This window comes from Neovison vison, chromosome 1, assembly GCF_020171115.1.
Source record: "Neovison vison isolate M4711 chromosome 1, ASM_NN_V1, whole genome shotgun sequence".
NCBI classification, from domain to species: domain Eukaryota; kingdom Metazoa; phylum Chordata; class Mammalia; order Carnivora; family Mustelidae; genus Neogale; species Neogale vison.
This window is the reverse complement of record NC_058091.1, coordinates 125,910,294-125,938,104: the sequence shown is the minus strand read 5'-3', so window position 1 is coordinate 125,938,104 and position 27,811 is coordinate 125,910,294. Positions and strand designations below refer to the sequence as shown.

Genomic DNA, 27,811 nt, shown 5'->3' with positions numbered 1-27,811 from the left:
ATATAACATGCACATATATGCATGTGTATTGTATGTATATTTATCATTTTTTCCATCTGAAGACCATACAATAGGACTCCAGCAAGAAGGGGAAAGTACTGTGTAGCGGTATGACTTTATTTTAAAATGTTCTGTTAGAGCAAGCTCATTGCCTGAAATGTTCTGTAGAGCAAACTTGTTGCCTGTAACACTGTGTCCTGAGAGCATCGGTGAAATGGAGGGGAACTCGGTGTTAAGTCCCAACTCCTTCCCTTACATTCCAACTACATTAGAGCTTTGCTTTCTGTCTTAGATTACTTTAGACTTTGTGGCCGCAACCTAAACCTTCATTCTGAAGGAGGGAACAATGGATGAGGGAAGAGATGGGGTCAGAATTTTAGAAATGTTGACATTTACCTTTCCATGTATGGCCATCACAGCAAACCACATGAAGAAAGAACCTAAGTCTGCGGTTTCATTCTGTGGCTGGTCCGCACAATGTAGCTACTGTGTACCATGTACCGTGTAGGATCAGTCATGTTCTAACATGAAGGGAGACAGAATTGTTCTCAGAGCCTCCCAGAATCTGTGGAAGGAGACTTACAATAAGAGGCAGAAAATTGAGCCCAAGAATGTCCAAGAAGTTGGCAATAAGACTTTCCATGATACTAGGGCTCTTGTATTTTCGCCATCCTCACATATACAGGAGTCTCGGAGATTTCAAAGAAGGACATGTTTTTACTAAGAGGAAACAAATAGAAACATAAGTATATTCCCAGACTCTTCAGGGAGTATATTCACGTCTGTTTTGGGAAAGCACTTTCTTAGGTTCTTCTGTCATGGGGTCTCTCCATTCCCTGTGTCAGTTTGGAGAACGTCACCATCTAAGTAAAGGAAAACTTCAGCTGAGGGAAAACAGAAGCACAACATTTCGGAACGGGATTGGCTCACCATCTCTGTGAAGCACCAGGTGGCCTATATTATCAACTTTGCAGTCTCTGTCATAATTACTCCACTCTGCCCTTGAGAAAGCAGCTGCAGACAGTACCTAAACAAAGGGTGAGTGTGTGTGTGTGTGTGTGTGTGTGTTCCAATAAAACTTTATAGATCAAAACAGCTGCGGCCTGAATTTGGCCCACCAGCCATGATTTGCTGCTCCCTGTTTTAGAAGATTCAATTTCTGTTTGTTTATTTGATCTGTGGTTTTTAACGTAGAAGAGTAATGGTGACAAGTCGCGGGTCCAAGAGGTACCCATGTAGCACCTAGATATAGGGATATCCATACTTAGAGGAATATTCCTAGCAGGTGTACCAACTTAACCAGATATCCCGCCAAGAGACTCCAACTCACTGTTTCTTCACTTGGCTTTATAATGTGAGCTCCATTTTCCAGACCTGACCTCTGAAACAAGGGACGAAAGTCCAAATATTTTTCATCAGAAGACTCACACCTGATCCAGCGGCCTCCATGGAAATTTTAATTTTAACAGCTCACAGTAGAAAGAAAACCTCCTTTTCCCTTAATATTAATCAGTAGGTATAGAGGACTCTGGCACATTTTCAGAACTACCCAATCCCGTGATGGTCCAAGTCCTGTCGCTGCCCTTCTAGGACCCAGAACCATTGTCCCCACCACGAAGGGAAGTGACAGGAGGTCACTGAGAGTTCACTCCCCCCTTGCACTAGAACACACACAGAAACTATCTGATTGCACGAGTCACTTTCATTAGGTTAGCATGTGCCCATTTAGCCAAACAGGTGAAACTGATTTATGCCAGGCTTCAAGGACCAGGGGCTGCCCAAGCAGAGTGGGCTTTGTGTGAGAAAGCTGGGATTCTTCTGGTTTGAAATCTGTGAGAAATTCAATTTGAGTGCACACCCTTTTCACCTCTGAGGCAAGCCTGAGGCCACCTGAATCAAAACCAGATGGTTCCTCCGGCCTAAAGACAACAAATAGCGGTTCGAAATCCTGTCGGCAGAGGACCACCAGAGCAAGAGCTCGTTTTGAGAACTCTGCCCTGATGCATATTAATGCTCCCCAGATCTGGAGCAGAGCCTCGGCCTTTTTTCTACCCCCAATGCCCAAGAACATCACATCATTGTAAACTGGTTATTTGAGCCGGTTTAAGTGAAACCCAGAGCTCCCTGCCCCTCAGGCTCCCCCTTCCTTTGCAACGTGCCCCTAGCAGGGGCTGGTTTGTTTTGGCAAGGCGAGCAGGTGCCCTCCCAGCGCTGAGATCTGAGCTCCGTCAGGAGTGTCAGCGGTGACCTGAAGTCTTGGGTGGCCGCCTTCACGCTCTCACTTCCCCCTGTCAGCTGATACATCTACCACCCACACACTGGAAGGTTCCGGCGAGCTCAGAGATTCCTGAAGGCGGGAGCACTGACCTCCTCTGCTCTCCAGCCCCCTACGGCCGGGCCCTCTGGAAGAGCCAAGCCACGCTTGGAAATCCTGGGCTCTGCTTTTTCATAAACAATGGGAGAGGTGAGCATTTAAACATGTGGTCTGTGAAACATTAGCTTCCAACTGATAATTGAAGTAGAGCCTTGTAAACAAATGATGCCTTAGATGTCTAGAAGTCTCTTCTAAATTGCCTTTGAAAAGACAAGCGGGATCAATGGGTTATTTTTCAGAGACTGGGTTTGTCTAGGGACTCTGAGCATATGGGCATCACCAAAATGGGCTTTTTCCCCTCCATACTCTATCATTAAGTTAGCCCATGCAGCCTCCCGGAGGCCAGGCGATCCCCCAACCCGGCCACGGAAGTTGTCAAGCTGTCATGTCCATGGCCATGAAAGCCAAGCCTGAGGAGGCCCACAGCAGTATGCTGGGCTTGGTTTCCACTTCTCTCCTCAGACACAAGACACCCATTCAGATTAGGGAATAAAATCCCCCTAACTGATTTACATCGAGTCCCATTGTATTGCCCAAGCTCTGACCTTAGTCCCACCTCTGGAAGTCATCACGAAATTCCTGCAGACTCGCACAGCAAGAAGGGGCCTGTATGCTCTGTGTGGGGGCAGGTGCTGATCCCCTTGTAGCCCAAACATCCTGCCATGGGCCCAGCAATCTGCTGTCCCCTCTCTGCAGGAGGGAAGACACAGGTTGGAGTGGGACTGTATGTTCTCTTTGTCCCATTCACCACATTGTGAGACACGAGTAAGGGAAAGAAGCAGAGTACACAGGTGCTGAGGGGCCAGTGCAACCAGAACATGAAGGGGGAAGCTTGCACTTGATGACCCTCCCCCAGGCAAGGTTTCAGGTGGGGGTGCCCAGTGCTAGGGGCTTCATAGCATGGAGGTTGGAATAAACTAGGGTCATTTTCCCCCAGAATCTTGCTGATTCTTTCCATTGCAAAGATCATTTAAAGTCATTCCAGGAACTAGGGGCAGAGCAACCCCATTCCGTACAGAATGACCAATGGGAGCAGGAAGCAGGTGAAAAGGGCAAAAGGACACACATAGGTGTCTTAGGTCTGGTGAGCAGGTGATAATTCTTATTAAAGAATTGGGGCGCCTGGGTGGCTCAGTGGGTTAAAGCCTCTGCCTTCGGCTCGGGTCATGATCCCAGGGTTCTGGGATTGAGCCCCGAGTCGGGCTCTCTGCTCAGCAGGGAGCCTGCTTTCTCCCCTCTCTCTCTCTGCCTGCCTCTCTGCCTACTTGTGATTTCTCTCTGTCAAATAAATAAAATCTTTAAAAAAAATATATGGGTGTCTCTGGCTCACACATTTCGTTAGTGCTTACTGCATGCTAGGCATTTTATTCTCACATTATTTTACTCAATTTTCACAGCAACTTTCATTCTACCCACTCACACAGGAATAATAAAAGCTTAAGGAAAGTGAGTTGACTCCACTGGGGGAGTTGAGGTGTGTGGAGGATGGTGTTGCCCCGAGAGCACTAGTCCTTCTCTACAGCCACATCACAAGTGGTCATGTGTAGTGGCCAAAATGCCATTTGTGAACACATTTGCCACCCTATTTTCCTTGTTTCCAAAGGGTTGATGATCCTGTTGGGGTGACTTGGGGGAGGTGAGGAGGACCCAAGATGCTTATTCGGGAGAAATCGAAGTATGATTCATATCGAAGACAGCAGACTCCCAGAACTGAGAGCATGAATGCCAGGAAGCAGATGTGCAAACACACACACACACCCCACTTTAACAGCCTGGGGGGGATTGGTAGTGAAGGAGAGAGAATGTCTGCAGAAACAATGTTCTTTTCACTATTGACTCCCTTCTTGTCTACATCACACCTTGAACTAGTGATTGTGGGGAGGAGAAGGTGTGGATGATGTTGAAGGTGAAGCAAGGACCCGGATGTGCCGTTGGATTTAAAGTCAAGGCTAAAGTTGGGTATGTGGTCCAGGAAGGAGCATATGTTATATCTGCAGTTTCCAGCGGCTCTCAAACTCGGCTTCGCAGTCCTGTGAGTGTCCCTCGGCCGCTGCGTGTTTGCCAGGAGGAAAGGGGTGTAAGGTGAGTAAGTCTGACCATACCGGGCCCAACGATGCACAGGAGTCACGAGGACCTGGTTGCAGCACTGGAAGCCCTTGTCCTGGAAAGCCCTTGGGTCTTTTCCTGAGACAGCTGGTCACAGTGTGAGGTAAGCTCAAACCCAAAAGGATCCCAGCTCAAAGGACGGAACCCCTCCCCTGGAGTAGGTGCCAAAAAAGCTCTGTTTAACTTGTCTTCTTAAGTCTCGAGGCATGCAAAGAACTAAAATATAAGGCAAGTTGAGGAGTCGAAGGTAAGACAGAGCCAGTGGTTCTGGCCCCTGGCTGCTCCTTTGAGCAGTTGGGGAATACGTGAAAGAATGCTAAGGCCCAGGCCCAGGTCACACAAATCAGGATCTGTCACCCTGCAGCCCAGGCATCAGGAGTTGTTAAAGACTTACCTCACAATGACCTCACCATGCCACCACCGTGGAGACCCAGGGACATCATGGGAATCAGGGGTGGTCCTGATGAACTGTGCTGCAGGCAGAAGGAGCCCTTCAAATCTGAGCATTTAGGTTGCTGAGGAGGCATATGTCAAAACTTACTCAGAAATTCTGAGAAACCAGGACAGACCTACTGAGTATGTGTGTGTGTGTGTGTAACTATTCCCCAAACAATACTTATATACATATATACATATATATGTATGCATGTTTATTTTGATGGAGATATTTGGTACTTTTTATTGGGTGTGTATATATACATTATAGTATATAGCATGTAGTATATAATATATAGTATTTTTGTTGTGTAGATACACACTATGGTATATAGTTTTGTTTGAAGGATATTTAGTTCTCTTTGTTGACTAAAATGAAAAGAAATTTCCCTGTCTGTAGGTGGAACACAGGAGCAGACTTGGGTAGTCACCCAACTTGAGCTATAGAGGGCCCTAGTGAGCCTATAGCAAATGGCCAGCACAAAAGTCTCAGGAAATCTGTTATTTTTTACTTTTGGATGCTGAGAAAAAAACTGAGGGTTTTGGAGGAGAGTGGGGTGATGGCTTGGGTGATCCTTGTGGTGGGTATTAAGGAGGGTTCATATTGCATGGAGCACTGGGTGTGGTGCATAAACAATGAATCTTGGAACACTGAAAAAATAAAATTAAAAAAAAAAAGAAATGCCATTTCAAGAAAAAATAAGAAAAGAAAAGAAAAGGAAGAAAGGTGGGATGGAGGGAGAAAGAATCCTCTTCTAGAAATTTAAACAAGACATATCTGGAAAACTGCAGGTTTTGTTGGTGGCATGCCTTCCTCCCTGAAGCAAATGCGAAGACACCACTGTCTAGAAAGGTGTTAAGAACCTGCTTGGAGTCCTGCCTTCAGCCCAGCAGGATTTGGGATGGCTGGGAGCAAGCAAAGAAGCAGGTCCATGTCTGCCCCTTGGGGCTACAAGCGATCGGAGGGTCTGACCTGACCTGATGGCTAAGAAGCTAAATTTGTCTTGACATTATTGGAAACTTAGGGATCAAGCGTTGCTTGGAGAGGTAACATCTGTCAGAAAGGGTTCTATGTTCACTTTCTAAAAAAGATCTGCAAAGGCAGAATTACACTTGCCATACTCTGTGGTGGTGGAGTCCCAGGTAGGACTGGCGATCTGTGCTTTCATCACCCCGCCATGAAGCATTTCCATTGCATTTTATATTTGCAGTGTATTTCACATTGTATTAATTTCCCCGACAGTTTACTATTTAAAGAATTTTGCTGGGTACAGTTACAAACTTCATTTAACCAAGTAGTCTCATATAAACTATCCACTGGCGGAACAACTATCCACAAAATAGGTATGCTGCTTTGTTGCAGATAATGAACTTGAAGTCCAGGAAAGTGAAAGCTGTTTCAGGGGTATCTGCACTTATTGTTTTCTGCAGTGGACTGTAGACATGTTGCTTCCCGAGTTTGTACCTTCTATTTCATATTTTTACCGGCAGAGCCATTCTCTTCATCTGCCCATGATTGGCAAGCCAGTGTCTTTTTTCTTTTGAATCTCATTAGGTCAGATTTTTATCAATACATAGCACCTTTGTGTTTTCTGATGCTACTTTGATCTTCACATGGTATTGATAAGGAAAATTCTCATTTTGATATCATCCCAGAGTTTGAACATGCAGTATATAATAAAGAGATGCTAAAGATTCCATAATATTAATATCTTCTTTTGCTCCTGAGTTTTTCAGTGAAACTATTATTGTCCCTAATGTGGGGTCACCCATTCTAAACTCTTTTTGTAAATAGGAGGGGTGTGTGTGTGTGTGTGTGTGTGTGTGTGTATTCAGTTTTCAGACTAATTTAGTTGTCTTTGTCATATCTCTGTGAGGTGTGGAGACATCTGTGTGTTCTGCAGGATGAAACTGAAACCAAGATTGGATAACCAGTCACCAACTTCATGGATGATTTTAGTGAAGCTGTGTAGTAGTGGAGAGGTTTGGGAAGGCGTCAGGGGTAGGAGGATCATCTAATAACCCGTGAACCAGGCAGGTGACCTTGGACAACTTACTTAACCTTAAACTTCCTTATTTTCACCAGTAAAATTGAAATAATATATACCACACCTAAGGTTCTGTTATGACTATCTGAAGAGATCATAGGGATGCCCAGGTGACTCAGTTGGTTAAGTGCCTACCTTTGACTCAGGTCATGGATCCCAGGTCTTGGGATCAAGTCCCATGTCAGGATCCCTGCTCAGTGGAGAGTCTGCTTCTCCCTCTCCCTCTGCTCCTGACCCCTCATGCTCTCTCTCAAGTGCTATCTCTCTCTCTGAAATATATAATAAATAAATAAATTAAAGAAGAGATTGTAGTTGGAAATGTTTTCTAAACTACAAATTGCTATATACTTGTGTGTATAATTATACATTATTATATATGTTCCTTTGTCTATGTATTACATCATATACATACATGTATAGCAGTGTATTATTAAAATCAGGACTGAAGTAATTTCATTTTGGAAAGCACAGACACATTTTCTAAGTTTAGGAAAAGCAAGCCTTTGCTCTAGACCCCCTTGACACAATATAACTGATTTTAAAAATAATTTTAAAACGACGTTCTCAGTTAAGTAAGAATGGTTTCTAAAAACAAACCTCGAGTACCTCCAACAAAAGGTCATTGTAAGGAAAAAGCACATTTTATGAACTTGAATAGCCTTCAGATTAACACCTAGTCCCTCAAAGATGTGTGAGATGAGATGACATTGCTGGAAAATATATTACCATCTCTTTCAAGGAATAATAGACTTTCTTTTCCTTTTCTCCTTAGCTTATGGAATTAATATTGGAGAGGTCCTCTCTTCTTTAGAAGCCAGGAAATTTAAGAAACTCTTACAAAGAAGCTCAAGGATTTGATGGGCCCAAGCCAAGCCATTTGGAACCAATGCAGTACAGGACGTGTCCTTCAGGCACAGGCTTAACCGGTCAGACACCACTCTTTTCTAGCTCTACCTGAAGTGAAGAGCATACTACCGGCCTCCCAGAAGCCTTTCTATTTTCTACAAAACTACCCCAAGAAGATGATCAGTACTGCGGACAAGATTTAAAGAAAAGGAGTGTCATCTGAGTGTTGTTTAGATAGAAATACTAGAAGAATGACTAAATATATTTTGTGTCTGTGTATGTACAGTTGTCATTTGGCACTTTCAAAGAATGTTTACTAATACAGGAAAATATTTCATGCTACGATGTTAGATGGAAAAGGTAAAATATAAAGTCAGAAATGCAATGATCCCTATTTTATAAACATATATATGCATAGAGAAAGAAGAGTAAAAGAACACATATCCAAATCCTAACCATGACAATGCATCTCAGAAAATTCAATCTCCTCTAATACTTTATTGTATTTTTAAATTTTAATTTATTTTATTTTTTCAGTGTTCCAAGATTCATTGTTTATGCACCACACCCAGTGCTCCATGCAAAACATGCCCTCCTTAATACTCATCACCAGGCTCACCTAACCCCCCACACCCCTTCCCCTCCAAAACCCTCAGTTTGTTTCTCAGAGTCCACAGTCTCTCATGGTTCACCTCCTCCTCCAATTTCCCCCAATTCACTTTTCCTTTCCTTCCCCTAATGTCCTCCATGTTATTCCTTATGCTCCACAAGTAAGTGAAGCCATTGGATAATTGACCCTCTCTGCTTGACTTATTTCACTCAGCATAATCTCCTCCAGTCCCACTCATGTTGATACAAAAGTTGGGTATCCATCTTTTTTTTTTTTTTTAAAAACAAGCTGTGGCCAGTTTTATTAAAGAAAAATTCAGCATGATTTACTTTCACCAGTCTGTCCTGGCATGAATGATACCAGAATCACCTGGATCAATGATAGCCAGCGTGCATACTCTGTAGTATTTCCCACATGCTGTGCCCAATTCAATATTATTGCCACTGTAGTGATGGACACCAGTTTTGGCCAACATGGCATAGTATTCTTTTTTAGGTTTTTTCAAGGCCATTTTCAGAGTCTGATCATTTTCAGAGTCTGCTTGTACCCCAGCATGTATTTTCCACTTTTCAAAATGAGCTGGGGCCTGGAGTTGATCAACTCCAGTGACTTTTTCGTCTTCTTTGAGGCCCCCATCTTCCTGCCTTAGGTGCGGGATGGCCCCAACCAAGAGCAGCCACCAAAACGGACGGGAGAGAGAAAGGAACAAAGCGGGTATTCATCTTTTTTTATCCATTTTCTACAATAATCACATATTATCATCTGAAAGTTTATTTTTATCAAGAAAGTCTTTCTCAAGGATGTGACTCAGCAATAAATCTGTGTAGAATAAGAACTTATTTTTTTTTCAACTTCTGGTTACCTTTATATCCTTTGTTTTAAGAAAATGATCCAGTCCCTGGTTGTAACTTCTACCAGACCATGCCTTGTATCATGGCGGCCATGCCAGACCACCCCAACAGGGTGACATCGTGCCACATCAGCAGGACTCAACACAGGGGAATAGCAAAGGGATTTATAAAGACAAATTCACTTGTTTGCTGGTTGATCTGCTGCCTGCCAGGAACATTTTTAGGCAATTTATGTTCAGGAAGTTGGTGTGATTGGCCTGGAGAGATAGATCTATGGTTACAGTTTGAGGCTCCTTTCCTTTTGAAAGGTGTGTCCAATTAAACATTTTTCAAATGTGTCAATTCTTTTCTGGACAGATTAACAAATCTCTCTGAAAGATGACTTTGAGTTATCAAACTTAATAGGTTTGTTTTTTAAATTAGAAAATTTTAAGAAATAAAAAATAATCTAATGAGCATGTTCTCTGTGTCAAATACCATGCTAAGAATCTTGGATATGAACAGGAAGTGTACTAACTGACCTCCACCTTTGAGCAAGGCAGTGATGTTCCCTGCTGCTTGGACTGCCCAGGTGACTACCATAAATCACTACTGTTCATTTTGTAAATGGACTGAGGCAATATTATTTGGTTCTTTCATTACATGCTTAAAACTTTATCATCTTGAATTTTCTATCAGTTACACTTGATCTTTAAGAACTTCCCCCTTCCTAATTCTTTTGGTAAACTTAAATGCACACTGACAGCTAAAAATAGCTTTCCCCCTCTTTTTTTCATAAGTGCTATGACACCTATGAGGACAGCAGACCATCACAGTCTAGTCTTCCAGCAGTTGTGAATAAATTGATCTAGTACATATTATTATTCTGAATTTATTAACACTAGATCAATCAAGATCACTCAGGAAGTAAAACATTTGTCCAAACAATATACAAAAATAGTCTACAGTTTTCCTTAATACTCATTTCTTGACATTCCCTGAGGTCCAGTCACTGATTTTGACTTTCAGAATCAATGTCCTTTATAATATTAGAGGTGGGTGACAGTCCATGAGAAACTCCTCCCAACTTACTTACAAGTCTAGAAGCATCTAGAACAAGTTAGTATTCAGTAAACTAGCAAAGCTAACGGACAAAATCTGTGAGACAAATACTTATGACGAATACTGCATTTACCAACAAAATACAAAAAATAATTTCTGTGTATACTAAACATTTTTCATGTATGTAGAACCATTGTAACAGAGATTCTCAAGCTTTAATGAGCATGCAAATATGGTGGGACCTTGTTAAAATGCAGATCCTCCATCTGTAGTTCTAGCATGGTGCCTGAGAGTCTGCATTTTATCAAGACCCTGATGTTGCTGGTCCATGGCTCACACTTTGAATAGAAAAGACCTTTAGGTTTGTCTTATAGAAACAGATAGAAGCATGAAGGAAAAGCCTTACCTAACATAAATAAAGAGATCTTTTAGAGTAACATAATACATCTCAGGAAATTCTTTGAGGTGTGGATCTTTGGGACAAAATCTTTGGAAGGGCAAACAAGGTAGAGTCACTGCAATGGCCAGAGACCACAAAGGTGGGAATTGCGGGAAGAAAGGAGGGCTTGGCTATCTACCCCTTTCAGATGGGGCATGGAAGCAGCTTGTCTTCAAATGCATAGGCCAAGTGATGTATAAAGTATGGAAAACCATTGCAAAGTACAGTATGAATGTTGGGTGATATCACCATCATTATTTTGGACAATGATCTGGGTGCTGAGGCACAGTCTTAGAGAGTATGAAAAATAAAAGAAACACAATTTCTGTTCTTGAAAGCACTGGATGACATTGAAGGTAGATGAAGCACAAATATAGAGCAAATTTTCTCATCTCATCATCAGCTTCAAAAAATAAAACAGGCTGTCTTCCCTCCACATGTTTTACATTTTCTATCCATCCATCCATCTACATACACGTGTGTGTGTGTATATACTTTTTATCTTTCATTTATATCTTTCATAATGTTGACATTTCTCAGTCCTTATTGCTATATGTGATTTAGGATGTTTGTACACACACACACACACACACACTCGTGTGTGTGTGTGTGTGTGTGTGTGTGTGTGTATATGTATGTATGTATTTTCTTTATCTGTATTGTGGATTGATGTTGGACAGTTGGCAGTAACATGGCACTTTATTGGTTGGTGTGTGCTGACCAATCCATGCTCTTGCAGACCACTATCAATACATACAGTGTTTGCTCAAGAGTGAAAATTATTTGTTTTTTATGTGTTTATTTGAGTATCTGATGGGAACCACACAGAGAATGGAATTACCTTGCTCTTGAGAGTGACCTGGTCATAGACATTCCACCTTGATCTCTATTGGGGAGAAGTCACTGGGCTTCAAAGTCTGATTAGTGATCAGTGGACTTAACTGGATTCAAAATAGATGGATCAAATGTTGAGTAACTGTTGACCATAAGAGGAGCATATTTCTAAGTATCTAATTACTCACTTAACCTTTATTCACAGCTGTTTGTTGACCACCTACTCTGAGTGAGGAGCTTGGTTACAGCAGAGAACTAGACACAGTATTGGACCTGAAGCTGGGTATACCTGTATGTTCACATGTGTGTATCTAATAGGCATGCTTGTCCTGGTGCATATGTGTGTCTGGGTGTAATCATATAAGTGTGTGTGTGTGTGTGAGAGAGAGAGAGAGAGAGAGAGAAGACAGTGAGGGTAGTCCCAAAGTGGACAGATAAACTGACTTCTTCAAAATAATATGTCAGACAAAAGTAGAAGTAAGTACAGAGCACTGACGGGACACACAGGAGGTTCTCCTTACCCATGGAGGTTAAAGGAAGGCTTTCCGCTGGAGTGACACCTAAGCTGAGACCTGAAGGGTGAATAGGAATAGCCAGGCAATGTGTAGAAGAAGTGATGGTGTTTGAGATAGAGGAGAGGTAGTCAAAGGCTTAGGGTGAGATTATTTTGGTATGAATGTAGCTTTTAGTGTGGGGGTCTGTAAGAGACAAGGTAGGGGAGGTAAGCAAAGAGCAGATGAAGCTATGTCTTGAGTATGAGATAGCAGCTTCACACCACATTTTCACCACTTACTGTCTACTGGAATAATAATCTCTGGAATATTTTTATGTGGTCTGTCCTTGTACTTTGTCTCCACCTTATTTCTTCCTGCTCCATGCAATTATTTTGCTAAGCCCCAAAAGACCTAATTGTGGTGGGTGTAGGAGAGAAGGGGGAAAGCTTCTCTCTTTCTACCTTTCACTGAAGCTATAGCTCTTTATACACAAGGAACATTTCTACCTCCCACTTAAAAAACATTCATGTGTGAGGCATCTCAACAAGCATTTTAATAAATACCACACTCCTCTCTCCATTGTTAATGCAGGAGCACTAAGGCTTATCTCCTGCAGCCAACGGTTTAGATTCCAGATGTAGGTGAGTTTACCTAAAAGGTCTGATAGGCCTGCCTAAGTGGATAGCCAAAAAACATTTTCTTATGAACATGGAACACAGTGATGGGGAGACCCACAACATGATAAAAGAAGTCCAAGATAGCATCAGAAATGACCTAATAGAGGAGGAACTAGGGCAGAGGTGATTAGCATCCCAGTTTCTGCTAAATTTAACATGACAAGCCAAGTAAGAGAAGTCATTATTGAGAAAATGTGAAAGTCCAGCCAAGAGTTTGGGTGATGGAAAATTAACTATAGTTGAGACATAAAAGTTTATAATGTAGAGATTGTAGAATGATTGGATGTCTTTCATATTCTAAGAATACAGTTCAATGGACCATCTCTTAGCATTACTCTGAAAGCTTATACTTTTGATTAAAACCATAAAATCTATCTTAGAGATCCAGGAAAAAGTATGCATAAATTAAATCCAAACATTTTACCACCTGGATGACTAGTAGTCTCATTTGCCTTCTATATTTAATTTAATTAAAAAGGTTGTGGCCAAACTAGAATTCTTATATGTGAATTTTGTGCAGAAAATCCAAAGAAATTAAAGATTTTAAAAGGTTATTTGAGAATTCACACATTGCATAATTTGGGGGATGCGAAATCAGACCCAAACTTAGCCACAGTGCTAGGGAAAATTGTTGATGAGTATGCCTTGGTGTTGCCTACCTGGAGGGGCTGGAGGTTGATTGGGGACAGACTCTAACCAGCCTGGGTGAAGAGTCCCATGGTCCATCATCTGGGTCATCTGGAGGAGAGTGGTAATCAATGAGAGGGGAGGTCAGCTGGACACAGGCTAGATTTGAGTCCTGGCTATGCTCCTCTCCAGATGTCACTCCGTTCATTTCTACCTTGTCTGCTTCACTTACATCCACTTTCTTTACTCAGCCAGAATCTCAAGTACTCTTGTCATTACACTGGGCTAGATGATGAGAGAGAGCTGAGGTTTGGAATTACTAATGCCAAGATCTGTCACACTAGAGAGCACTGTGTACCGTGAATAAGAAACCCAAAGGAATAAAAAAGTAATAAAATAATAATTGTGGTTATGAGGTGTTTAACAAAGCCAAATTTCCATGATATGCTAAATAATAAAAAAATGGTTCTCAAGAAACACTTACCCTAGTAGGAAGGAATCGCATAGCCTTAAATAGTTGAGTTTAGTTCAGTGTTCACTTACTGAGATCCTCTTATGTTTGAGGCACTGTGAAAAACAATGGAATAAAAAGATGAATCACATATGGTCATGTTGGTGACAATTCAGTCCCTCTCTACATCCAGTGTAAATGAAATTGTAACATATATAAAGTAAAAGAAAACATCAATTGCTTAAAGCTCTGGGCCAGACACTGTGCTAGACTCTGAGGCTATAAAGCTTATTCAAACGAACTTTTTATCCTTAAGAGCTCTTAGGGTCTATGGCTATCACCTTTTTTTCCTGCTGCTTTTCAAAGAACAGAAACACTCAGATCAAAAGAATCATAATTTAGTACAGAAATAAAATTCTAAAAAATGCTAAGACTGGGTCTAGCTATTTGCAAAAGTAATCAAGAGAAGAAGATGGGGTTTCTAGCAAAGGAAAAGGGGAGTCAAGGAAGAGGAAAGACTCTCCATCATTTCTGACTATCGAACTGTAAGGTATGACATATATTTGTATACATATATATGTATGACATATATACTCATACATACATATATGTATGACATATATACTCTGATTTGGAACAATTTCCTCTTCTATGGCTGTTTTATTCTCAAGTATTTGAAACAGGGCTGTAAGCCTTAATAAATGAAAATATAACAAATGAAGTTGATTCTCCGATAAGGTTGAATTTCAGATAAGCTATTAATTCTTTATCTGAAATTCAAATTTAACTGAGTGTCCTGAATTTTGTCCGGTAAACTAATTAGAAGTTAGCTCTTTCTTTATAGAGATTATGTACCCAGTTCTGTTGAAATACCTATTTTTAAGCCTGAGCAATTTGTCTGCTTGAGGTTGTCTCTGGGTACCTGAATTAACTTAGTCCTGCTATTTCAGACTCGTTTTTTGGTGGGGTTTTGTTTTGTTTTGTTTTTGCCTTTCATTTAAACCCCAAATCTTTGCCTTTTCTTTGAAGAATTTTATTAGCTCTGTTGAGTTTTCACCTAGCTAGCTTGCTTTTTAAATTTTCATTTGGCCTCTATCAGATTAATAACTCCATTCTTGTTCTTATTTTCTAAAAACCACCTGTACATGTGATCCATACCAAAGTGCTACATGGGAAATTAGTGAATTTTTTTTTAAATAGGTGATTTTTAAAAAAATTTTTATTTCTTTTCAGCATAACAGTATTCATTGTTTTTGCACAACACCCAGTGCTCCATGCAATCCATGCCCTCTCTAATACCCACCACCTGGTTCCCCCAACCTCCCACCCCCCGCCCCATAGTACACCTTGGAAAGTTGCTCACCATTGACCCAAATTTCCCTTCTAGACAGGGAAAGGGTGATGGGAAGAATGAGAGTAGTTTGTCCTGCTGAGTATGTGAAGCAAGTCAGAGCAATATTTTTTATGCAGGACATTTAGTTTGAAATATGTAAACTCTTTGGTCAAAACTAGGTTAAATTCACTTATTCACAGGTAATTGAATGGGAAGGTATAATCCCAGACATGACAGTGAGAGAAAGATTGCCATTCACCATTGTGGAGTTGGCAGCCCATAGCTGTGCTTCCAACATAGTGGTGGCCAGGCGTATGGCTATTTGATTTTAAATTTTAAATTAATGAAAATCACATATGGACTAGCCACATTTCAATTACTCAATAGCCATGTGGCTAGTCATGACGGTGTTAATACAGATGATAGAAACTTCAAAAGTGCTGAAAGTTCTAAACAGTACTGGTTCTGTGAGGAAAACAGATATGGGATGATTAATTCCACAATCTATTATTTATAGTAATTACAATTATGTTATATGATATGAAATTGCTGCTCAAGGAGTTATATGATCATAAAACAGGGGAAAGCTTCTCTGAGGAAAGGAAGTTTTGAGGTAGAATGGGAAGGATGGGTAGAAACCAAAACACAGTTAGCTAAGGGGCAAAGAGACCAGCATAAGCAAAGGTCCTCAGGGGAAAGGAACAAGTGGCATTTAAAGAGTAACAGAGGGAACAAAGGAGAAAGAGGAGAGAGGCATAAGAAGAACCTGTAGAAGTAGGCAGAAACCTGGAAGACCATGAGGGTTTGGGTCTTCATCTGAAAAACCACTAAAGGAACAAAAGCTAAAGAGTGGTATGCTGAGATTCACACTTAAAACCATTACTCTGGCTTCTGGGCAGCAAAATAACAGCTGAGAAATGAGGAATATGCTATTGCAGTAATCCCAGGAAGACAGAATATGGTAGCCAGGTACAAGTATTAGTTTGCTAGGGCTGCTAAACAAAGACTACAGACCGGGGTTTAAATAACAGAAATTTATTGTCTCACAGTTCTGGAGACTAGAATTCCAAGACCAAGATGTTGAAGTGTTGGTTACTTCTGAGGGCTATGAGGGTGGGATCTCTTCAGACCTCTCTCCCTGGTGTGTGGATGGCTGTGTTCTCCCTGTGTACCTGCCTGTGGTTTAACTTCCTCTCTTATAAGGACACCAGTCAGATTGGATTAGAGCCCACCCATAAGACCTCCTTTTACTTAATTACCTCCTTAGAGACTCTATGTCCAAATGCAGTCACGTTTTGAGGTATGGGGGGTTAGGGCATCAACATGTGAATTTGAGGGAAACTGCTCAGCCTATGGCTGGAAGTTTAACCTTTCAGCTCGTGTTACAGTTGCCTTTAGCATGAAGGTCAAGAGAGTTCATCATATGTCCTTGGTCCAAACCCCTTCCCACCCAGAAACACAAAAGATAGCCAGTTGGAGAAACACATAGGATAGAAAAAAAAAAAAAAGTCTCTACCATCCAGGCTCTCAGGCCACGATATATTTAAGAGAAGTTTAGTGAAGAGAAAGGAAGATCAACAGAAGTGAATGCTCTACCAGAGGGACATGTGTTTTAGTGATCCTCCTAGTTGCTATGGCTCCTGAGTGGGAAGTATTTTTGGTTTGAGACCCAGAGGGTCTTGGCCCCCAACCTTCTCCTGTGTCCCTCAGGTTTGTTCTTTCTCTCTCTCGGAACGGTCTCTGCAGTATTCTCCAACTTGCTGGTTACCTCTCAGCTTAGACATCAACTCCCCTGAGAGGCACTGGAGCTTTGCAGGAGGGCTTAGTGCCCCTAAGTAACCCCACGACACCCTCTACCTGCCCAGTTAAAACTGCCTGTTCATTCACTCTGTCTCTCCCATGGTGGTAGCTGATACTGCCCAGTTCACAGACCTCTGGGCAGAGGCTCCATGAACAGGAACTCTGACATCTTCTCCATTATCAGTCAGAAAATATGAGTAAAATGATCTTAAATAAATCCCTGATTATTAAGGTTCAATGAGGTAATTTCCAAGAATAATGCCAAAAGGGAAAAATTACCTGAAAGCAAATAAAGCTTTTTCAAGAAGAAATTTTCAGGATCTCAGAAAAGTCACCAAACAAGTCTGAAATTTAAAAAATTAAAAAGGAGTATGTGTACATGTCTTAAACAAAGCAGAAAATGAATTAAATTAAGATTAGCTAACACTCTTTAAAAAATCTCTAAGAACACTACTGTGCACTGTACCTACATTACATCCTTTGATTCTAGCAGCAGCCCCTGAAGTGGGTCATTATCTCTGTTTAGCAAGCAAGGAAACTGAATCAATAACTTGGCTATGGTCATAGTATTAAGTGTCTGAACCAAGATTTAAACCAATGTTTGTTTGACTCAAACGATGTGCTTTGAAACACTATGATGCAGATAAAAGACAAGAGAAGATACAGGACTTATCTAGCAAGCTTAGCACTTTTAAAACAAACTTGTGTGTCACTACCTGCACAGGATCAATTCTTCCTCCTACTTAAGGTTGCTGGGTATGTAGCGAAGTATACCCTGCCTGGCACTGTTTCAGAGAACCGTGTGTTAGTTTAATCTCACTGCAAAAGTATTTGTCAAAAAGAGACCCCCAAAACACAATTCCCCTTCCAGGATTTGATCATAAAAAGTAGTTGGAAATTCAGAAAAAGATTGCTGAAAACACAAAAGCAGCTTCAATACGTGTTAACAGTAATAAATTATTATAGAATGTTATATCTTGCATCCATCTAAATAGTATTATGGGAAAACATTAGTGCTATTAGAAAAGGCTCCTATGAAGGGGGAAATTCAGGACTAAAAATTATATATATATATATATATATATATATATATATATATATAACATTATGCAGATTTTGTGGATTTCTTAAAATTATACATACACAGGGCACCTGGGTGGCTCAGTGGGTTAAAGCCTCTGCCTTCGGCTCAGGTCATGATCTCAGGGTCCTGGGATCGAGTCCCGCATCGGGCTCTCTGCTCTGCAGGGATCCTGCTTCCTCCTCTCTCTCTGCCTGCCTCTTTGCCTACTTGCAATCTCTGTCTGTCAAATAAATAAACAAAATCTTTAAAAAAATTATACATACACATACACATCGAGAAAAAATGATTGGAAAAAGTCCATAAAACATTACTAATGGTTACTCTTGAGTTCTACTTCTTCTTGTGATTTGTACTTTTTCTTTGAATTTTTCTGTATAATGAGTATACTTGATTTTTATATTGTAAAAAATTAACAAAAGAATTTTTAAAAGGTCAAATAACTTATGCTATAATGTTATAAAAATCATTCTTTCACTTCTTAATCAGTTGAAGAAATAATAAAGAAAAGGAGAAAAAAGGAAAACAATGAAATAGGAAAAAATGTGAAGAAATAATAAAGAAAAGGAGAAAAAAAGGAAAACAATGAAATAGGAAAAAATGTGAAGTAAATCTTTTCTGAGACAAAATATAGACAAAAGTTAAATAAGTGTAAACCATAAATATGTAATAGTGAAAAACAGCAAATAGTTTGTATATCCAATGATGGAGTAATCATTATATGTCAACCATAACATATGAATCTATATATGTTTTTAAATAGCTCACAAGCTATGAGACAAATGTGACCTCCAAAGCCTAAAATATTTGCTATCTGACCCTTCACAGAAAAAGCTGGTTCACTATTGATATAAAATATTATGTGCACATTAAATTAATAAAGATTTTGTTATAGCAATATAAACACACACATATATATAAATTATATGAAATACCACAAAATGAGGAGATACATAAAATTACCAGAGACCAAAAACTATTACGATAGCTCTGTTTTTATTCACTCATTCACTGTCATGTATTTTTGGAGCACTCACTATGGGCCAGACCCTATTCCTGCATATAAAAAATATCATAAAAAAATTGAGGAGAATCCCTACAACGAAGGAGCTTACACTCTAATGGGAGGAAGGCAGACTGAGAATAGTAACTTGTAAGTTACCTTACTGAAGGTAAGCCAATGTTATCTAAAGATTGTGTGTAGAGTAGGTGAAACACATCTTGAGGTGACATTGGATCAAAACTTGGAAGAAGGTAGAAGCTTTAGTGACATGGATTGTGGGTGGAAGAGCACTCCAGGCAGAGGCCCTGAGGATAGAGTATGTCTGGGAAGTTGAGGAGAGGCAAAAAAGCCAACACGCTGGTCCTGGTAAGATAGGTGGAAAAGGAGGTAGGTGGGAGAGATACTTGGGTGGGGGCAGATCATATCTGGGCCTTGAAGACATTTGCAAGGACTGGGAACAAGATTTAAGCAGAGAGGTGGTCTGATATGAGTTGCATCCTGAAAAGATGGCTGTGGCCACTGTAATGGTCATAGACTATGGAGGCAGTTGTGACTTCAGGGACACCTGGCAGGAGGCCAATTGTAGGGTCTAGGAAAGAAAGCAATTGGTGGCTCAAAATAGTGAGGAGTGGCCAGATCCCGGTTATATCTTGAAAGGGAGACAGAACCATAATGACTTCTTCCAAGAGTATGTCTATCAGGAGAGGCAAGAGAAGCACCTCAGTTTTTTGGCACTAGCGTCTGAAAGGTCAGGGTTGCCATTTAGGAAGATGGGGAAGACTCACTGTGGAGTTCAGTTTCTGATATACTAAATGTGCTCTATCAACCAGAAATTCAGAGGGAGGTGCTAGATATAGGAGTCTCGCATTAGAGGAGAGAGCTGGGTTGGAGTTAGACACTTGGGAATCACCTGCATACAGACAGAATCTCAGTCATTAGATCACCCAGGGTGAATGTAAATGTAGAAGAGGACCACAGAGAAGCCTCAGAATGCTATGCCAGCATTGAGAGTCCCAAAGGAAAGGAGAACCTGCAAAGGAGACGAGAATTAGTGGCTAGCTAATGGAGGAGAAATCCTGGAGAATCTTGGTGGTCTAAGGCAGAAAGTATATCAAAGAGGAGGAAGTCATCTTTTGGGTCACGGGAAGGATTAGTTAATAGGACCAGGAATTCTCATGTTGGAGTTAACAACATGGATATAATTGGTGAACATTACAGGAGCATGTTCCATGGCAACAAAAAGCCCAATCAGAGAGGCTTAAGAGGCAATGAGGGGAGAAGTAGAAACAGCATTTGTAGGCAACATTTCTGAGAGGTTTTCTTGCAAAATGGAGCAGAAAAATAGAACAGTGTCTGGTAGAAGAAATGGAGTCCAGAGAACGTTTTTGTCATTGCTGTTGTTAGGAGAGATAAAGGCATGTTTGTACACTGATGTGAATGATCCAGTAAAGCAGAAAAATATGATGATTCCAGAAAGAGAGGCTTGGTGTTGGAGTGATTCACTTGAGTAAGCAAGAGGAGATGAAAACCAGTGCCCAGAGGGAGAGACACATTAGCTAGAAGCATGGCTGGGCGGCTGCTCCTCTAGAGCAACACTGAGTTTACCTGTGCGCCAGAGACTGTGTTTATTGCTGTGCATTTCTCACTTAAGCCTGGCAACAATCTGATGAGGGAAGAACGATTATTTCATTTTACAAATGTGGAAATGGTCTTTGAAAGAGTAAGTAATTTAGTAAAAGGAGCAATCATTTTTGCCCAGGTCTGACTCAATGTCCTTACTTAATTATTGACTTATTTGTTGGTCTATCTGTTTATTTATTTTACTTAACATACAGGGTAATATTAGTTTCAGCTGCACAATATTGGGATTCAACACTTTCATACAACACCTGTTTCTCAATATAACAAGTGCCCTCCTTCATCCCCATCAACTATTTCACCATCCCCCATACTCCCCTCCCCTATGGTAACCATCGGTTTGTTCTCTGTAGTTAAGAGTCTTTTGATGTGTTTCCCTCTCTCCTTTTTTTTTCCCCTTTGCTCATTTGTTTTGTTTCTTAAATTACACATATGAATGAAACCATAGGGTATTTGTCTTTTTCTGACTTATTTCACTTAGCATAATGCTCTCTAGCTCCATCCACATCATTGCAAATGACAAGAGCTCATTCTTTTTGATTGCTGAGTAATATTTCAGTATATATATACATCTTCTTTATTCATTCATCAATTGTTGGACACTTGGGCTGTTTCCATAATTTGCCTATTGTAAAAATCACTGGTATGAACATTGGGGTACAAATGTTCCTTTGAATTAGTATTTTTGTTATTAGTTGGGTAAATACCTCATAGTGCAGTTGCTGGATCATAAGGTAGTTCTATTTGTAACTTTTTGAGGAACTTCCATACTGTTTTCCACAGTGGCTGCACCAGTTTGCATTCCCACCAACAGTGCAAAAGAGTTCTCCTTTCTCCATATTCCCTGTTGTTTCTTGTGTTGTTGATTTTAGCCATTCTGACAGGTGTGAGATGTTATCTCATTGTGATATTAATTTGTATTTCCCTGATAATCAGTGATGTTGAGCATCTTTTCATATATCTGTTGGCCAGCTGGATATCTTCTTTGAAGAAATGTCTGTTCATGCCTTCTGCCCATTTTTAATTGGATTATTTGTTTTGGGGGTGTTGAGTTTTATAAGTTCTTTATAGATTTTGGACACTAACTCTTTATTAGATATGTAATTGCAAATATTTTTTCTCATTCTGTAGGTTGAATTTTAATTTTGATAGTTTTTTTTTTTTTGCTGTGCAGAAAACTTTCATTTTGATGAGTTCCCAATAGTTCATTTTGCTTTTGTTTCCCTTGCCTCTGGAGACATGTCTAGTAAGAAGTTGTTACAGCTGACATCAAAGAGGTTATTGCCTGTGTTCTTCTCTAGGATTTTGATGGTTTCCTGTCTCACATTAAGTCTTTCATCCATTTTGAATTTATTTTTGTGTCCAGTGTAAGAAAGTGGTCCAGTTTCATTCATTTGAATGTTACTGTCCAGGTTTCCCAACATCATTTGTTGAAGAGAGTTTTTCTCATTGGATATTCTTTTCTGCTTTGTTAAAGATTAATTGACCATAGAGTTGTGGGTTCATTTCTGGATTTTCTGTTCTGTTCTATTGATCTATGTGTCTATTAAAAGTGTAAGTAATTTAGCAAATGGAGCAATCATTTGTGCCCAAGTCTGGCTCAATGCCCTTATTTAATTCTTTTTAAAAAACATATATATAACATAACATAAAATATATAACATATATTTTATATATAACATAAAAATTCACTCTTTTATCCATTTTAAGTGTACAATCCAACAGCACTGAGTACATTCACATTATTGTTCAACAATCACCATCATTCATCTCCAGAACTTTATCTTCCCAAACTGGAACTCTGTACTCATTAAACAATAATTCCCCAATGTAATTCTTTTAAATACCCAGAAATAGTGTTTTTATAAAAATGAAATAAACTCCCTATACTAAATTTAAATAGTTATTACATTAAAGAGAGGTATTACAGACAATATTGTTAAATTAAAGTATTTATTAAAAGAATTTTAATGATAAACTATACACAAAGGGAACTGTCCTTAAGTCTTCACTGCTGAGCTACAATAAAGGAAATGAGGGTACCACACATCTGAGGGTACCACATTTCTTCCTGGGTGCCCTGGCTTTCCAAAAAGCAAGACTCAGGAGTCCAGACAGCCATCTGCATTTGTGGGCCAGGTGAAAGTCATGCTGTGCCTGGTCCACACATAACCATTACCACAGTGTGGGGCATGGGAGGTCAGTCTCACCTCTCTGGCCACAGCTCATCCATCAAGAACTTAACAAGGATGCTGGCTTCAGAATGGTCCTGGCTTTGCCTCAGGCCTGAGCTCATCTTAGTCTCACTTGAGGAAGGTTAGTTTTTATCCCCAAGATCCCACAGCTAGTATCCTTGCCTTAAGTGTTCTAGCTGACTGAGTCTTTGGGGAGCCCCTATTAAGGGCTGGGAATTCTTGTATGGGAAATGAGGAATCCTCCTACATGTCCCCAAGTTGGCAGTAGAGCATCTGGAGTATGAAAAGTAGGGATATTTAGATGAATTCTAGCCTAAGTTTCTTCTCCATGAAAGTACTTTGAACACCACCTTCAACTCTCTAATATTGGTATTACAAAGACTTGGATAGCCAAGTAAGTTTATTTGGAGAGAAAAACCCACAAAACATACATATAATACACATTTTAGTTCCAATATATAGAACACATTTGAGGGACCCAAGTTTTGATGTGAAATATAAGAATACAATAACTCAAAGTGTTTTCCTACATTTCAGAAGAGCGTTGTGAGTATAAAATCTGCCTGTTGACCTTATGCTGTGGCTGAACTAGACAGTACATAATGAAACTTGGGACCTATCCAGAAGAAACAAAAGAAAAATCTCAATTCACCCCAAGTATATTGGTAATCACTACTTTCTCTTCTGAAAATGCTCACATTTCAAAAATTTTTTGATGATTTTTTCAGTAAGACCAGCATATAATGTTGTTCATCTCCATAAATATTTCTGCATCAGATAAAACAATCAACAATGTGTTTCATTTATTAAGTGCTACCTCTGTCAAGAATTATCTTAAGAATTTTATGTGTAATTCTTGTAACAACTCTACAGAATAAGTATTACTATTACCCACTGTGCCAGTTATTAACCTATTATAAATATCAACTATTGAAAAAAATCAAGAGCCTTAAAACATTATGCTAGGTGAAAAAAGCTAGACATAAAAGACCACATATTGTATCATATCATTAATATGACATATAAACTTTCAAAATAGCCAGAAAGTAGACTCATGGTTGCCAAAGACTAGGAGAAGGGAGAATGGGGAGTGACTGCTTGTGGGTACAGGGTTTTTTGGAGAGAGTGATTAAAATATTTGCCGTGATGGTTACACAATTCTGTGAATATACACAACTCTGAATAAAAAGCCATTGAATTGTACACTTTAAATGGATAAATTTTATCATATGTGAGTTATGTATCAATGTAGGTGCTTAGAAATATATCAAGTATGGTTTCATGATTAGGTACAACAACATGGATAGTAACACCTATACATATTTTTTGTATATTTATGCAAAATGTATGCATATATACTAATTTTTTATTCTTCTTGACTCTGCTGCCACTTATTTTTTATACACCTTTTGATGTGAGGGAAGTTTAGCCTAGTCTTTAAGTGACAGAACACTTACATGAGATTGTTGCTGAATTTGAGGAATAGTTAGCATAGCCTAGAGACAGACAACATGACTACCTCCCAAAGATAGGTGCAATGATTGTTGCTTTTCTTCATTTTGGGGAAAGGGTAAGTACATCTTTGTTCCAAAGATAGTTGATCTTAGGTGGAAACATTTAGAGGTGTTTTGATGTAGTGTGGAATTTCAAATTGCAGCAGGGTAGGTCTGGATGGTAAGTGAACTATGGGGTAGGTTATATTATTGGATCTCACCACCAAGCTCTCCGCCTATCCTCTGCACCGTGATGCTGGGGCAGGGGCTCCAAACCAGATGTCTGCTTTTCCAACTCCATGTTTGGCTCTGCCCACTGGAGCAAGAGACAGGAAAGATAGAACAGGAAGTATAAATTGCTCCTTCCTGGTGGTTTCCTGTCTGCTTACAATTCCTTTGGGGGTAACTCCAATAACATTTCTTCAATCCAGGAGCTATTGTTTCTTCTTGAATCAGTGGATGAATCAAATTTGAAGTTTTTCTTACACTTAGATCGGCATCATAGCATCTCCTCTGAGCCACTGGCACCAGCCCGATAGTGTCCCCTCCTCAGAGGTCTGTGTCCAAGCCAAAGGATACCTCCTCTGAACTCAAAGATACTAGCACTACCAAAAGCACACCCCTCTCAGAGGTCTGTTTTGACTCTGCAGGACATGTTATGGGCTAAATTGTTTCTCCCTTGAAAAATCCATATGTTGAAGTCTGACCTCCTCCCAGTACTTCAGAATGTGACTTAATTTAGAAATAGGGTCATTGTGGAGGTAATTAGTTAAGATAGGATCATTAAGATGGGTCCTAATCCAATATGACTCATGTCCTTATAAAAAGAAGAAATTTGAACACAAACATGTACACAGACAGGGCACCATGTGAAGATGAAGTCATATATTGGGGTGATGATTCTACAAGCCAAAGAATATCAAAGATTGTCAGCAAATCACCAGAAGCTAGGGGAAAGTTCTGTAACAGAGTTTCCCTTGTAGCCTTCAGAAGGAACAAACCCTACTAACATATTGATCTTGGACTTCCAGACTCCAGAACTGAGACAAAGTAAATTTCTGTTGTTCAAGTCACCCAGTCTGTGGTGCTGTATTATGGTGGTCCTTGCAGACTAACACAAGACCTTTCCTCCCAACTTCTAAAGTTAACTATTCCAAACTTTGCCTCTTATTACCCTAATTCTGGGGGTGGTAGATGCTTCTTGAATTTACCCTCTCCACAATATCTTATTGTTCTCTTTTTATCTTGAGAGTTATATACTTTATACCAAACGAAAGATTCTTTATTTTAAATTCCAAGGTTCAAATACATTATATACTATCTACCGCCTGACTGTAACTTGGCTGGTATACCTAGTTTTCATAAAAAGGAACTAAGCATAGGGGGTTAAACAACACACCTAAAGGCAAAGAGCCACTGAGTAGCAAAGCTGGGTTAGTATGGTTTTAGAAGCTCTTTCACTAAATGGCTTTGTTAGGTGAAAATTTAAGCCCTTAAGCCCCATGTGGCCATTGTACCAACTTTTTTTTTTTTTTTTGGTTTTTAAAAAATTTAATTTTTTAATTTTTTATTTTGTATAAACATATAATGTATTTTTATCCCCAGGGGTGCAGGTCTGTGAATCACCAGGTTTACACACTTCACAGCACTCACCATAGCACATACCCTCCCCAATGTCCATAACCCCCCCCCTCCCAAACCCCCTCCCCCCAGCAACCTTCAGTTTGTTTTGTGAGATTAAGAGTCACTTATGGTTTGTCTCCCTCCCAATCCCATCTTGTTTCATTCATTCTTGTACCCCCTTAAACCCCTATGTTGCATCTCTACTTCCTCACTATCAGGGAGATCATATGATAGTTGTCATTCTCTGATTGACTTATTTCGCTAAGCATGATACCCTCTAGTTCCATCCACGTCATTGCAAATGGCAAGATTTCATTTCTTTTGATGGCTGCATAGTATTCCATTGTGCATATATACCACATCTTCTTTATTCATTCATCTGTGGATGGACATCTAGGTTCTTTCCATAGTTTGGCTGTTGTAGACATTGCTGCTATAAACATTCGGGTGCACGTGCCCCTTTGGATCACTACGTTTGTATCTTTAGGGTAAATACCCAGTAGTGCAATTGCTGGGTCATAGGGCAGTTCTATTTTCAATATATTGTGGAACCTCCATGCTGTTTTCCAGAGTGGTTTCACCAGCTTGCATTCCCACCAATAGTGTAGGAGGGTTCCCCTTTCTCCACATCCTCTCCAGAGTCTGTCATTTCCTGACTTGTTAATTTTAGCCATTCTGACTGGTGTGAGGTGATACTCATTGTGGTTTTGATTTGTATTTCCCTGATGCCAAGTGATGTGGAGCACTTTTTCATGTGTCTGTTGACCATCCAGATGTCTTCTTTGCAGAAATGTTTGTTCATGTCTTCTGCCCATTTCTTGATTGGATTATTTGTTCTTTGGGTGTTAAGTTTGCTAAGTTCTTTATAGATTTTGGACACTAGTCCTTTATCTGATATGTCGTTTGCAAATATCTTCTCCCATTCTGTCAGTTGTCTTTTGGTTTTGTTAACTGTTTCCTTTGCTGGGCAAAAGGTTTTGATCTTGATGAAATCCCAATAGTTCATATTTATCCTTGCTTCCCTTGCCTTTGGCCATGTTCCTAGGAAGATGTTGCTGCGGCTGAGGTCAAAGAGGTTGCTGCCTGTGTTCTCCTCAAGGATTTTGATGGATTCCTTTCTCACATTGAGGTCCTTTATCCATTTTGAGTCTATTTTCATGTGTGGTGTAAGGAAATGGTTCAATTTCATTTTTCTGCATGTGGCTGTCTAATTATCCCAACACCATTTATTGAAGAGGCTCTCTTTTTAACATTGGACATTCTTTTCTGCTTTGTCAAAGATTAGTTGACCATAGAGTTGAGGGTCTATTTCTGGGCTCTCTATTCTGTTCCATTGATCTATTTGTTTGTTTTTGTTCCAGTAGCATGCTGCCTTGATTATGACAGCTTTGTAATAGAGCTTGAAGTCCTGAATTGTGATGTCACCAACTTTGGCTTTCTTTTTAAATATTCCTTTGTCTCTGTTCCTTTCTGATCTACTACTTTTAGGCTCTCTCTTTGCTTAGAGGACCCCTTTCAATATTTCCTGTAGAGCTGGTTTGGTGTTTGCAAATTCTTTCAGTTTTTGTTTGTCCTGGAAGCTTTTTATCTCTCCCTCTATTTTCAATGATAGCTTAGCTGGACATAGTATTCTTGGCTGCATGTTTTTCTCGTTTAGTTCTCTGAATATATCATGCCAGTTCTTTCTGGCCTGCCAGGTCTCTGTGGATAAGTCTGCTGCCAATCTAATATTTTTACCATTGTATGTTACAGACTTCTTTTCCCGGGCTGCTTTCAAGATTTTCTCTTTGTCACTAAGACTTGTAAGTCTTT

The 27,811-nt window shown here is 39.9% G+C and overlaps 1 pseudogene; it reads right to left on the bottom strand.

The window, feature by feature from the left end:
* Window positions 1-8,734: 8,734 nt before the first annotated feature.
* Window positions 8,735-9,093, bottom strand: LOC122907237 (annotated as a pseudogene).
* Between the last annotated feature and the right edge of the window lie 18,718 nt (window positions 9,094-27,811).